Source organism: Spermophilus citellus, assembly GCF_964194105.1.
Source record: "Spermophilus citellus genome assembly, chromosome: 8".
Lineage (NCBI taxonomy): Eukaryota > Metazoa > Chordata > Mammalia > Rodentia > Sciuridae > Spermophilus > Spermophilus citellus.
In genome coordinates, this window is record NC_138189.1 from 2,151,307 (window position 1) to 2,165,503 (window position 14,197).

General features: G+C 44.3%; 1 protein-coding gene across 11 annotated transcripts in view; it reads left to right on the forward strand.

The window, feature by feature from the left end:
- Positions 1 to 14,197, forward strand: part of ADD1 (adducin 1) — a gene marked incomplete at its 3' end in the record, with an annotated part of 72,964 nt that overhangs the window by 18,050 nt on the left and 40,717 nt on the right. The window contains exon 2 of one of the 11 annotated variants that reach the window (XM_081304070.1): positions 7,437 to 7,559. The exons of the other annotated variants lie outside the window; for them this stretch is intronic. The remainder of the gene's footprint in view (positions 1 to 7,436; positions 7,560 to 14,197) is intronic. 11 annotated transcript variants of the gene reach the window in all.

The window sequence follows — 14,197 nt, forward strand, 5'->3', positions numbered from 1 at the left end:
TGGCAGCCACTATGAAGTCAAACAACAACAAATGCTGGCGAGGATGTGGAGAAAAGGGTACACTTGTACATTGCTGGTGGGACTGCAAATTGGTGCGGCCAATTTGGAAAGCAGTTTGGAGATTCCTGGGAAAGCTGGGAATGGAACCACCATTTGACCCTGCTATTGCCCTTCTCGGACTATTCCCTGAAGACCTTAAAAGAGCATACTACAGGGATACTGCCACATCGATGTTCATAGCAGCACAATTCACAATAGCTAGACTGTGGAACCAACTCAGATGCCCTTCAATAGATGAATGGATAAAAAAAATGTGGCATCTATACACAATGGAGTACTATGCAGCAATAAAAAATGACAAAATCATGGAATTTGCAGGGAAATGGATGGCACTAGAGCAGATTATGCTTAGTGAAGCTAGCCAATCCCTAAAAAACAAATACCAAATGTCTTCTTTGATATAATGAGAGCAACTATGAACAGAGCAGGGAGGAAGAATAGGAAGAAAAGAGTAACATTAAACAGAGACATGAGATGGGAGGGAAAGGGAGAGAAAAGGGAAATTGCATGGAAATGAAGGGAGACCCTCATTGCTATACAAAATTACATATAAGAGGTTGTGAGGGGAATGGGAAAATAAACAAGGAGAGAAATGAATTACAGTAGATGGGGTAGAGAGAGAAGATGGGAGGGGAGGGGAGAGGGGATAGTAGGGGATAGGAAAGGTAGCAGAATACAACAATTACTAATAGGGCATTATGTAAAATTGTGGATGTGTAACCGACGTGATTCTGCAATCTGCATTTGGGGTAAAATTGGGGGTTCATAACCCACTTCAATCTAATGTATGAAATATGATATGTCAAGAGCTTTGTAATGTTGTGAACAACCAATAAAAAAAATAAATAAAAATAAATAAAAATTATAAAAACAAAACAAACAAAAAACTTATAGCTTGGGACTGGGGGTGGTAGAGCGCCCGCCTCGCATATGAAAGGCACTGGGTTTGATCCTCAGCACCACATAAAAATAAAATAAAGGTATTGTGTCCATTTACAACTAAAAAAATATTAAAAACTTATAGCTTAAATGATTGGCTACATCTTAGCTATTATTTATAAGATCATCTTTATGACAAAATACATTTCCATACAATTTTATAATTATTAAACTATATCCCCTGTACATGTCCATTTTTTTTTTTTTTTTTTTTGAGGGAGATAGTCTCAGGCTAGTGCCATTATTCCCTCCTGATGTATTTGATTGGAATTAGATTGTAGAGTGTTCCTGCCTCTATCAGATCTGCAGAGGGTCTTGTCATACTGAGTGTCTGGTCAGTCTGTGCTTTCTGACTTGGCCGGTTTTCCTGTAGTCTTGGTGGGTCACTGGAGTGCCCACTCACTGAGTTATAATGTTTCTGAGGTCTGGAGTTCCCTTTTCTATTTCCCTGCCTCTGAGGGCCATACATGCTGGTGTCTCCAAATTTAGTCAGCTGGAGGCAGATGCAGCTGTGATCCGTCTGCATCTCAGCTTTGGGAATTGACATCATTCTTAGAAACATAAACCCATTTAACTCAGACACAAAACCCAGTTAGATGCATAGTTGTCCCCTTGCAGGGTGGAGTTTCTTTCTGAGTGGCGAGCTAGAGATAGGAATCTGTGTGCTCTGTCTGCCCTCAGAGTCTCTTGCGTTGTGTATCGTGAGTGATGACGGATGTGTCACACAGTCGGATGCCACTAGAATCCAGAGTGAGAATTAGATCAGCACTGCCAGTCCATCGTGCTCACCCTGGACCTGTATCTGTCCCTCATATGTGTTTATGTGACTGCCTCGGAGTGCAGTAGTGAATGAGACAGCCTCTGGCCCTTCTGGGGTGCGCCTTCCCACGGGGAGACAGTCCTGTTAGCAGCCTCGTTTCAGTTTTTCTCTATGTCTGACATGCATCAGCTGTATGAGGTGGGTACTAGTGTTAGCCTCATAGTTCATGAAGGAAAGTTAAGCCGTACCAAGGTTACAGGGCCGTCAGTTGCTGGGCTGGAATTTGAGCCTCAGCAGTCTTGCTCTGGAGACTCTTCTTTGGTGGTGGTGACAGGTGCTGGGCGGTGGGGGAGGAGACACAAGAACCCTTGTGAATGAGAGCCCAGAGTGGGGCTGCTTCATGTGGGTGGTCAGGGAAGTCAATTTCAAAATTCAGAGGTGGGGTTGGACCTGTGTCCTGACTGATGAGGAGTAAGACCCTCAAAGTAGCTGGAACCCAGTTGTTCTAGGCAGAAGAGCAGTCCAGAGGCCTTGGAAGCAGGAAGATTCTGGGTGTGCTCCAGGACGGGGGGGGGGGGGGGGGGGGGGCTGGTGTATCTGGGACATGGTGAGGGAGGAAAAGGCTGGGCTGGGCCACTCCGGGAGGTCCCTGCAGGCTTTGGTCAAGACTTTGTTTGCGACTTTGTTCTTCGGCTGTGGGAAGCCATTGGTGGGAAGTAAGCAGGCACATGGCCTTGGAATTTATTTTGTGGAGAATGAATTGTAACAGAAGTAGAAGCAGGGAGATAAGACTGGGGAGCGCGAAGCTCCCTGTGAGTGAGTTAGGTGTGATTGGACTGTAGATGGCCAAGTGGGTGTTTTGTCAGCATTGACATATGGAAGTGGAGTCAGGGAAGTTGAGTTAGGCCTGGAGATGGAGCTGTGTGTCCAGTGGTACTGTGCTGGCACAGCCCATCTGAGTCACCTGGAGCTTTGCATGGGTGGATGTCCAGGTCCCGCTCCCAGAGACTGGGGTGTGCTGGGTGCCACAGTGTTGTTTTTTTTAAAACTTTTTTTAGAGAGATAATTTTTTAATATTTATTTTTTAGTTTTTGGTGGATACAACATCTTTATTTTATGTGGTGCTGAGGATCGATCGAACCCAGCGCCCCGCGCATGCCAGGCGAGTGAGCTACCGCTTGAGCTACATCCCCAGCCCTGCCACAGTGTTTTTGAAGCTCTCTAGGCTGTGCCTACAGAGCCAGGCTGGAGAGTCACATGTCAAGGTGCTGTTTGAGACACAGGAGGGCCTGCATGCTGCTGTTAGCACAGCAAGCAGTATTGTCAGGTAGAAGCAGCAGCTCAGGATACCGGAGCACCCCCTCAACAAAGAGTGGTTGGGGGACAGCAAGGGAGGCTCACAGGAGTGCTTAGAGATGTACGAGAAAGACAGTGCTTCCCCAGGAGGCAGGGCAGTGCCAGGTGCTCCTGAGAGCCTAAGGTGACCAGGGAAGGAGCTGCTAGTAGCTGGGTGGAGACAGTGGGTCTTAGAGGCTCCCACTAGGCAGGGTTTTAGGAGCTGCAAATAATTACTCTGGGGGCTGGGGATGTGGCTCAAGCGGTAGCGCGCTCGCCTGGCATGCGTGCGGCCCGGGTTCGATCCTCAGCACCACATACCAACAAAGATGTTGTGTCCGCCGAGAACTAAAAAATAAATATTAAAAATTCTCTTCTCTCTCTCTCTCTCCTCTCTCACTCTCTCTTTAAAAAAAAATATTAAAAAAAAAATAATTACTCTGTATTTTCTGGTGGTGCTGGGATTCTGGTCCCACCTCTGGGGCTGGTTTTGAGTGTGGAGTGAACCAGGTGCTCAGCCCTTTGCTTCACCGCTTTGCCTCTTGGCTTTTGCTTCCTTTTTTTTTTTTTTGTGGGTACTAAAGATTGGACCCAGAGGTGCTTAACCACTGAGCCCCACCCCAGCCTTTCTTAATTTTTTATTTAGAGATAGGGTCTGCTGAGTGCTAAGTTGCTGAGGCTGGTTTTGAACTCATCATCCTCCTGCCTCAGCCTCCCAAGCCACTGGGATTCCAGGCCACTACGCCTAGCTGGCTTTTGCTTCTTTCAAATGGCCGTTTGCCAGGCCATTTGCAGCAGTGTTCAGAGATCTTTGAGAAGCGATTGGCTCATGAGGCCATTAATCTCATCAGTTGATGAACCATAGATGGATTCAAAGCTGAATAGAATATTGGGAGTTGGCAAAAACTGTAGGAGGTGGAGCCTCATTGGAGGACGATCACGGGTGCTTCCTGGAAGGTAAATCTCCTGCCCCTTCCTGGATCTCCCTTTCTCCCCATTCCTCATGCCATGAGCTGAGCAGCTTTTCACCACCAAGCCTCTGCCGTGAAGTTCTACCTCACCTCAGGCCCAGAGAAGTGGAGCTGCGCTCTGCATTGTTTTTCTCAAGTATTAGTGACAAAAGCCCACTAATGAACTCTCTCCCCTCCACAGTTCTTACCTTTGGCTTTGGCTCTGGCTGCCCCCTGCCTGGAGTGCTTTTCTGGGTGCATGGCCATCACCACCTGAGTCTCTTTGCTTGGCTGTCCCCTTCTTGGGCTTCCTCTGCTCTTCCTGCCTAACATGTGACTTCCTCCCCACCTCCTGGGCTCCAGTCTCCACCCATGGGCCTTCCCTTCAGAGGGACTGCTGTGTGGTTTGCTTGTGGCCCCTGTCCTCTTGGCTCCTCTGGGAAGGTGTGCACCCTGAAGGCAGAAACCTGCATTTGTTTGGTGACTTCCTCGGGTGTTTGGGTGGTTGGACAGTGCCTGGGGCAGGCTTCAGGTAGCCTCTCAGTAGAGCTCAGCGAAGGCTTGACCACTGAGTGCATGTCAACTCTCTGGGAAGTGTGGCAGCAGTGCTGTGTCTCTTCTTGCTGCATTTGAAGCCGTACAGGATCTGCAAGTTCCAAGGCCTGTCAGTGGAACCTTTTTGAGTTTGGATTCTCCCCTCTACCTGTCTCCTACTGTCATGTCTGTTGTGGCACTGTTTTGGTTAAGTAAAAACTAATAATAAAAATGTTATTTCCCTTTGTCTGAATTCGCTTTTGGTAACTTTATTTTCCTTTTGTGGCTAAATTTTACCCTTTAAAATATCACTTGTGGGGCTGGGGATGTGGCTCAAGCGGTAGCGCGCTCGCCTGGCATGCGTGCGGCCCGGGTTCGATCCTCAGCACCACATACCAACAAAGATGTTGTGTCTGCCGAGAACTAAAAAATAAATATTAAAAATTCTCTCTCTCTCTCTCTCTCTCTCTCTCTCTCTCTTTAAAAAAAATTAAAAAAAAATAAAATATCACTTGGATTTTTTTGGGGTGGGGTGGGGTGGGGGGGATTGAACTCAGGGGCACTCAACCTCTGAGCCACATCCCCAGCCCTTTTTTGTATTTTATTTAGAGACAGGGTCTTGCTGAGTTGCTTAGGACCTTGCTAAGTTGCTGAGCCTGGCTTTGAACTCGAGATTCTCCTGCCTCAACCTCCAAGCCACTGGGATTAGGCATGTGCTGCTGTGCCTGGTATAAATATATTAAGGTGGAATGGTGTCAACGTATTCAAAGCTAGATGAAATAAAAACAAAAGAAAAAAAGAAAAGTGGGTCAGGGGCGTGCTTAGGACTTCACTAAGTTGCTGCACCTAGCTGGCTTTTGCTTCCTTTGTAGCTTAAGAAGGAAACCTGGCACTGTCCTCAGAAGTCCCAGAGATTGCTGAGCAGCTGTGCTCCGGCCTTTGTGTATACATAACATGGATACATTCCTTAGTTGCTCAGCGGTTGTGTAGTTCTCATCCCCTAGCCACTCTTGGTTCAAAGCTTCCTTTTATCATTTGTCTTCTCAGTGAACCAGTCACTTGACAATATTCAGTTGCTGACCATTAGATTCTGAAAGAACCTGCCTGTTTTTTGTGGTCAGTATTTTAATCTTCCTTTTACCTACAGCCCTGTCAAACTTACCCTCCCTACCCCCCACCCCAATAAAAATTCAAACCAAACCATCACTTAGTCTTAGCATACTGCCCTCATGGAATGAAATTCAGGATAAATTTTCGGGCTGGGTGTGGCTCAATGGTGGAGGGCTGGCTTAGCATGTGCAAGGCCCTTGGTTGATTCCTAGTGCTGCAAGGGAAAACAAACCAGGAAAAGTTTTCTTTGAGTAAACAGTAAACTTTGAAAACTTGAGTAAAAATAAGAAATACCGTAGTGACAGAAGGACAGTCACAGTACCATAAAGTAGCGCAAATAGGGAGAGCGTCTCAGAACAGGTGACTCATCCAGTAATTCCAGTGCAGGCCTCTTGTGTGGTGTCAGTCATTGTCAAGTATATACCATGGGCTGGGGATGTGGCTCAAGCGGTAGTGCGCTCGCCTGGCATGCGTGCGGCCCGGGTTCGATCCTCAGCACCACATACCAACAAAGATGTTGTGTCCGCCGAGAACTAAAAAATAAATATTAAAAATTCTCTCTCTCTCTCTCTCTCTCTCTCTCCTCTCTCACTCTCTCTTAAAAAAAAAAAAAGTATATACCATTATGTCTCCCAGATTCCTCTCTTGAAATCTCGATTGTTTGCTTTGTGGAATTTCTTCTTGAAAGCACTTAAGAATATGTGGAATGGGCTGGGGATGTAGCTTGGGGTAGAGTGCTTGCCTAGCATGTGTGAGGCCCCAAGTTCAATCCTCAACCCCGTTAAAAAGAAAAAAAAAGGGCTGGGGTTGTGGCTCAGTGGTAGAGTGCTCGTCTCGCATGCGCGGGACCCTGGGTTCGATCCTCAGCACCACGTACAAAATAAATGACATAAAGGTATTGTGTCCAACTATAAAATGAATATTAAATTTTTTTTTTAAAAGTGTATAGATTGATATTGCTCATGGGCCATGTGAAAGTAATGGATGTCACTTTAAATAGAATGATTTGGAATGAAAGTAAATTTTGTTAGTAACACAGAATGATTACTGTATTTCTTTAGCATTGATTCGTTTGGCAGGTATTTTCTGAGCCCTTTTGTATGCTAAATGAGGGGAAACAGTGCTGAACTGGGAGGAAGAGAGAGGCCTTCTTGTTCTTTCTGCACCAACCCCTTTGACTCCTGTGCGACAGTTCGTGGCATTTGCAGTGAGTGGTTTTTGGGGTTGGGTTCAGAGTTGGCCATTTCTTTACTGAGGCCTGTGGCACGCAAACTGAGTCAGTTCTTCCATCAGCAGATGAGATTCCTCACAGGGTTGTTGAATCGAGTAGCTTTTGTGTGGATGTGCCTGCGGTGTGTGAAATGGCTGCAGTGGGCTTTGGCAGTGTCCCTATGAAATACGCATGCTAGCTGTGCTTCTGGGTCCCCTGCATTTCTTTCCTCTCTCCTTTGTACTGTGGATTGAACCCAGGAGCTCCTACCACTGAGGTGCTTCCCAGCCCTTTGTTATTTTGAGACAGGGCCTTGAATTGTTAATACTCCTGTCTCAGCCTCCCAAATTACTGGAGTTACAGTTGCACACCACTGTGTCTGGCCCAGCCTTGCTTTTGTGACTTGCATTCTCTGTAGCTGGGTTTGGGAAACATTAAGTCTGGAGGTTGGGGATCATAAGGATGAAGATTTCGGCTCTATCCTGTTCTACCATTTCTTCAGCGTGTTCTCAGCTGCGTCATCTCATTTGTTCACTAGGTGGAGGTGAGGATGCTTCATGCATGTTGAAGCTTCACAGTACTGGGAATGGACTGCTGCCTGACTCCTGGCCTGGTCCTGACCTGTGTGTGGGCTTGAGGTCCCACTGTCAGCCATAAGAAGGTAGAGGGCCAGCTCTACACCATTCTTAAATCACTGCTTCTCTGATTATTGCCTATTTGACCTGAAGCAACTAACTGGAATTCTCCTCTAGTTATCCATCATAGGATTGATAGAAGCTCTAGTTAAAAGCAGTGACATCTGTATTCAACAAAAAAAAGGTGGAAGGTTTAGGCTGGGATGCTGTTAGCTAAAGATTCCACTGTGGCGAGAGGAACAAGAGGACCCACCTAGGTAGTCAGTTCCTGATTAACTGGAGATATGTGTGGGACACAGCAGAGACACGGTGCTTTGTCTAATTTTTACGTCTTTATTTTTGGGTTTGTTTCTCATTTGAACTGTGCTGAGACATGAAGCCTGCAATGGCAGAGTACAGTTTCATGAGGAGGGACCTGTGCAGCCTGGCTGCCCATTCCTGCCTGCTTTACCTTCATTGGGCCTCAGTGTCCTTATATGCAGGAAAAATGAATTGACACATATAAAAATGAGTTTATTCAAATCAGTACTTGGCACATGGTAAGCAGTGATCATTTTAAGCTGTGATTATTGTTAAAGAATCTTCTGAGTTTTCATCTGAGGAGAACATCCAGAGACACAGGAATAGAAATGATCCGCTCAGAGTAATTAAAGGCTTTTCCTAAGCCCTGAGGTCTGGATCAGGACACTTCCAGTTTGCTTGAGTGGAGAAGCAGCAGCTTCAGCCAGCGTGAGGTCCTGAGGTCCTGTCTGTCTTTTCAGGGAAGTGGAAGTGCATTTCTAGCAGGCCATGTAAGTAGGGAGGGTTCTGCCCTGCAGTTGGCTGTTCCACTGGGGAGAGTTCAGGTGGGTTCCCTCTTGCCAATGGATGTTAGGGTCCCCTTTTTAGTGCTGTGGTCTTTCTAGGTTTGCAGGTTTCTGAGTTGTCATGAATTTGGGGGCTCCTGTGCCTCTTCTGCTTTCTCACCCATGGTGTTTACTGGGTGTGCTGACTTTGCTGCCCTGGGCCTGGGTGTGACCTCACTGTTGGCTCCCCCAAATCTTTCAGTCTGGTCACTCTTCCCAGCAGAGACTCTGTCTTTGACTTTGAGAGTGTCCCAAAGATGCAGTTTCATCTTAGATGCCAGCCTTCACAGAGCCCTTCCTCTCAGAGAAGTGAGTTGTCCCCTGTAGCAGATGACTTACTTGAAGCACAATCTCAGTTGAGCCCCTGCTGTGTGAGATGCTGGTGGTGATGGGGGCTTATTTACAAAACAAGGTAGAAATGGATTATCTCTGCTCTGATGGCCTATGGACTGGTGGTGGAAGGAGCATTTACCCAAAGAGTTTGGTCCTGTTTAGAAATGGCTTTAAAGGAGGTAGGAACTAGGTGTCCTGGCATGTGGGAGGCCAGGAGCCAGGATTGGGGCAGGCTGCACAGAGCAGGAAATATTTGAGTTGGCCTTTGAGTATGATTGGGGTCTGACAGGTTTTGAAGGGAGAGAATACTTTAATTACTTCATTTAAAATTTACTCAAGAGAAGGGTGCAATGGCGCATGCTTGTAATCCCAGTGCTTCTGGAGGCTAAGACAGGAAGATCGAAAGTTTGAGGCCAGCCTTAACCATTTAGCAAGGCCCAAAGTGACTTAGTGAGACCCTGTTTCAAAATTAAAAATAAAGAGGGCTGTGGATTGTAGCTCAGTGGTAAAACATCCCTGGGTTTAATCCCTGGTACCAAAAAAAAAAAAAAAAAAAAAAAGCAAACTAGTTTATTGGGCACCTGCTGGGAACCAGGCAGTATAAAATCTGAGGGAAGTTGGCGATCAGCCTCCTCACTGTTGCACCTCTTCAGGGCTCAGGAGGTGTCATTCACTAGGTGGTGCTCCCTCCCCAGGACGCCTGGGAAGCATCTCTTCTGTAAAGGTTTCCTAGGTTTGCCATAACAAAGTAATACAAACCTGGACCTTAAAAGATGGCGCCTCCCTGTCCTGGCGGCTGCAAGTCCCCATCAATCTGTCCAGGGCTGGTTCCTCTGAAGGCTGCAAGGGCCCTTCTGTCCCGGGCTCAGTAGCTCCTGTTGTCCTGGAATCCCTGGGGCTCCTAGAACCACCACAGACCTCTGCCTTCGTCTTCACAGGGCCTTCTCTCTGCCTGTGAGTCTGGGCAAGCTCCCCTTCTACGAGGACACCAGTCGTGGGGGACCAGGGCCCACCGTGCTCGAATATGACCTCATCTGACCTGATTACACCTGAAAGGACCCTCTTTCCCTATAAGGTCACATGCTGGAGTACTGTGATTGAGGATTTTTTTTAAGAATTTTTTTAATATTTATTTTTTAGTTTTCAGCAGACACAAAATCTTTGTTTGTGTGTGGTGTTGAGGATCGAACCCGGGCCGCACGCATGCCAGGCGAGTGCGCGCTACCACTTGAGCCACATCCCCAGCCCTGTGATTGAGGATTTAAACATAGAAATTTTGAGGGAACACCATTTAGCCCATAACATGCCCTATTTGCTCTTTCCACCTCCCACTAGTAGACACTCCCTTCCTGCTGACAAATGATAGGTAGATGTCTCTCTGGGAAATACTTCAAGAATATGTAGAAATTCTGGCAAGAGTTTTCCAGCAGGCATTTTAACCCAGAGAACTTCTTTAATGGCCACCTTCTTGCTTGTTTTAATCTTTGGTTTGGTTTCAAATCCTGGCTTTAGGAATTCAAAAGTAAATCATGCAGACACTTGGAATAGTTGCCCATTAGTAAAAATATCTGTCAACGTGGAAGGTGCTGAGAAATAACAGTCTGACCAAAGGCTCTCGGATTAGTTCCCTAGATGTTTTAGAGAAAATGTGTCTGTCTGGGTTTTGGTCTGAAGGTAGATCATACATTAGTGAGGATGGATCGTTCTGGCCTCGAATACCTTTGTTACAAAAAACTACAGGAGGGAGCCCTTAGTGTTTCCAGGTTCACCTAGCATCTTCGAGTGGTGTCCTCTGGGATGTTAGAAAGGAATGTTAATGATGAAATTGTCTCCCATCCTGATGCCAGTGGAACAATGCTGAGGGAGCGTGCAGGGGTTGGCATCTGGAGCCTGTTGTTCAGGTCATCATGGAGCATTGCCGGCCTCCTAACCAGAAGAGCAGGGACCCTGGGCCTCACCCTGCTGCAGTATCACCAGCCCATGGCCAGTCTTCTTCTTGTGTGTACCCCTACCTGCTCCCCCATGTTTTAAGTAGATTTCAGGCATCATTTTATTTCATCCATAAATATTTCTCTGTTTAACCACGGGAATATCACAATTAAAAATTTTAACAGCAGTTCCTTTCTGGCATTAATATTCAGTTTTGTCCAGTTGTCTCAAATGTCATTTTTTGATTTACATTTTACAATTTGTTGAATTAGAATCCAGGTATTAGCTGCAGGTTTTCAGCAGGGGTGTGAGTGATATGATCTGGTTTTATATTTTAAAACTCTGGCCTAGTGGTGGAGAATGGATTGCTGTGGGGGATGGATAGAGGAACCATTAGGAGGGTGTTGCTGGTCTTGGGGGTGAGAGAGAATGCTCTGGATTTGAGCTGTGTGTTTGGGGGGTGGGACAAAGTGGATGCATGATTGTCACATGGGCAGGCCAACCTTTTCTGTTATAATCCATCCAGACTTGTTTTCTTTTGTGTGTATGTGTTGTAAAGGGTTGTTCTCAGGAATTTCATTAATTTAGGTGTCAATGTATTGCCCATAGTGAAATTGCTAGGATTTATTTTGCAAGTAAAATTGTAGCAACTTCTAGATTATTGAGATAGAGAAACATTAACCCATACTTTATTCTACTGCTTCAATACTATTTGCTATTAGATCATCTTGTCTGTGTATATATATATATATTTTTTTTTTTTTTTTAAAGAGAGAGGGAGAGAGTGAGAGAGAGAGAGAATTTTTTTTTTTAATATTTATTTATTTTTTTATTTTTTTTATTTTTATTTTTTTATTTATTTATTTTTTTTAAAGAGAGAGTGAGAGAGGAGAGAGAGAGAGAGAATTTTTAATATTTATTTTTTAGTTCTCGGCGGACACAACATCTTTGTTGGTATGTGGTGCTGAGGATCGAACCTGGGCCGCACGCATGCCAGGCGAGCGCGCTACCGCTTGAGCCACATCCCCAGCCCCTTGTCTGTGTATATTTGCCATTATAATATAACATTATATAGCAGAATAGGATTTTTTTTTAAGAGAGAGTGAGAGAGAGAGAGAATTTTTAATATTTATTTTTTTTTTAGTTCTCGGCGGACACAACATCTTTGTTGGTATGTGGTGCTGAGGATCAAACCCGGGCCGCACGCATGCCAGGCGAGCGCGCTACCGCTTGAGCCACATCCCCAGCCCCAGAATAGGAAATTTTATTTGCTATTAAATGCTCTAACCTTTTTTTTTTTTTTTGTGGTATTGGAGATCAGATCCAGAGCCTTATGCATGCACACTAGGCAGGCACTCTACCACTGAGCTGCATACATCCAGCCCACGGTTTTAGTTGTATATAGATATCATGCTAAAGAATTTCTGTAGTTTCATAATTTTGCATTGAACAAGTCCCCCAGCCCCCACATTTAGCCCATTAAGCCCCAGGTTTTCAATTTTGTGAATATTTCAATGGAAGTGACACAGGTGCGTTAAAATAGCTTGAAATTCATAATCTAGAGCTTGTAAATTATTATGTTAATATTATAATCATTGTTTAATCATTCATCTATAAGTGTATATTGCATAATTATGTATCGTATACTATATTCATATAAGTTCTTATAGGTATTCCATCCACATCTGGGACAGTGGGATAAAATGGGTGAAAGATTTGCTTTTCTCTAAGTTGTCAGGAAAAGTAATTTAGAGTGGGATACACTTGCATTAAATAATGAAAATATTATAAATATATGAATGTCATAAAGTCACAGTGTTTTGGAATGCTCCAGGACCCTGGAAAATTTTAATCCAGTTTTCTTATTTTACATAATGGGAAACTAAGACCCACACTGGTGTTTAATAAAGGCTGTGGAAAGAAAATCAATGTAGCATATTTCCTATTTTTTTTTTTTCTGCTGAAGACCATACATCTACATGTACCTGTAAAGGAAAAATGGCATGGATATTCAGTGCTTAAATTGAGGAGTATTATTATTACAAGTTAACAGTATAGATTCTTGGGGGGGGGGCAGAACACTTTTTAAGGGTCAAAATAGTAGATTTATGTACATTCTCAGTAAACTGATTCACTGGGTTTTTAAATTTTTCTGACTTTTGAATTACCATTGGAACGGCATAGCATTGTTTCCTAAAGTTATTTTAGAAATTACATTTCCCATTTTTTCTATAAATAATACTGTGGCTTTTATGATGCACGAGTACACATTGAGACCCGATAGTAATGTTTTCTGATCCCTTGCGCTTTCTGAAATGACAGGCATGCTCATGGGTTAGAGTCCATTGCCCCCAGTCGCTTGAATGAGCTTTTCTTTATTATTCATTTTAATGTTAAGGAATGAACACTATAGTACCAAGTACTAAACAGCCTTCCTTTAGACCACAGTGATTGGAAATAAATATTAGCACAGATTACTCAGTCACTTTATTTTACTTTTGCTGTTAGCCCCACCCCCAATGTTTTAAGTTAGCTGGGTTTCTTTAAAACTTGTGCTTTTAGTGTTTCATTGATTGATTCTAAACTCCATGCTTGGTCCTTCCAGTCATTCTTTTTTTTTTTTTTTTAAAGAGAGAGAATTTTTTAATATTTATTTTTCAATTTTCGGTGGATACAACATCTTTATTTTATTTTATGTGGTGCTGAGGATCGAACCCAGTGCCCCGTGCATGCCAAGTGAGTGCGTTACCGCTTGAGCCACATCCCCAGCCCTCCTTCCAGTGGAACTAATTCTACAATTCGTCCACCTCCCCAATTCCTCCCTTTGTGCCCCTCATGAAGCATCTGTGGAGAAGAAAGACGAAACCATACCTTAATGAAAGATTCTGCCTCCTTTCCTGCAAGGCTGAGTTCTAGTGACAAGCAGGTCTCTGTTCAGCAGCAGGAGAAGCTGCTTGGGAAATGTGGTTTTGAGCAGATTTTAATAGTTAATATTTATTTTGTAACCATTTATTGTTAGACATTAAGATTAGTCCTTTCAGGGCTGTGGATACAACTCAGTTGATATAGTAGTTGCCTAGCATGCACAAGGCCCTGGTTTAACCTCAGCATCACCACCAAAAAAAAAAAAAAAAAAGATCTTTTGCTGGGTGCTGTAGCACTCGTCTGTAACTCCAACGGCATGGGAGGCTGAGGCAGGAGGATTTCAAGTTCAAAGCCAGCTTCAGCAACAGCCAGGCACTAAGCAACTCAGTGAGACCCTATCTCTAAATAAAATACAAAATAGGGCTGGGGATGTGGCTTAGTGGTTGAGTGCCCCTGAGTTCAATCCCTAGTACCAAAAAAAAAAAAAAAAAAAAATTGTTCTTTTAAAATTATTATTGTGATTTTTAGTTGTAGATAGATACAACACTTTTATTTTATTTGTTTTTATTTTTATGTGGTGCCAGGGATCGAACCCAGTGCCTCTTGCATGCTAGGCAAGCACTCTACCACTGAGCCACAACCCTGGCCCTAAAATTATTTTTAATTAGTCCCTTTTAACATTATTCTTAAAA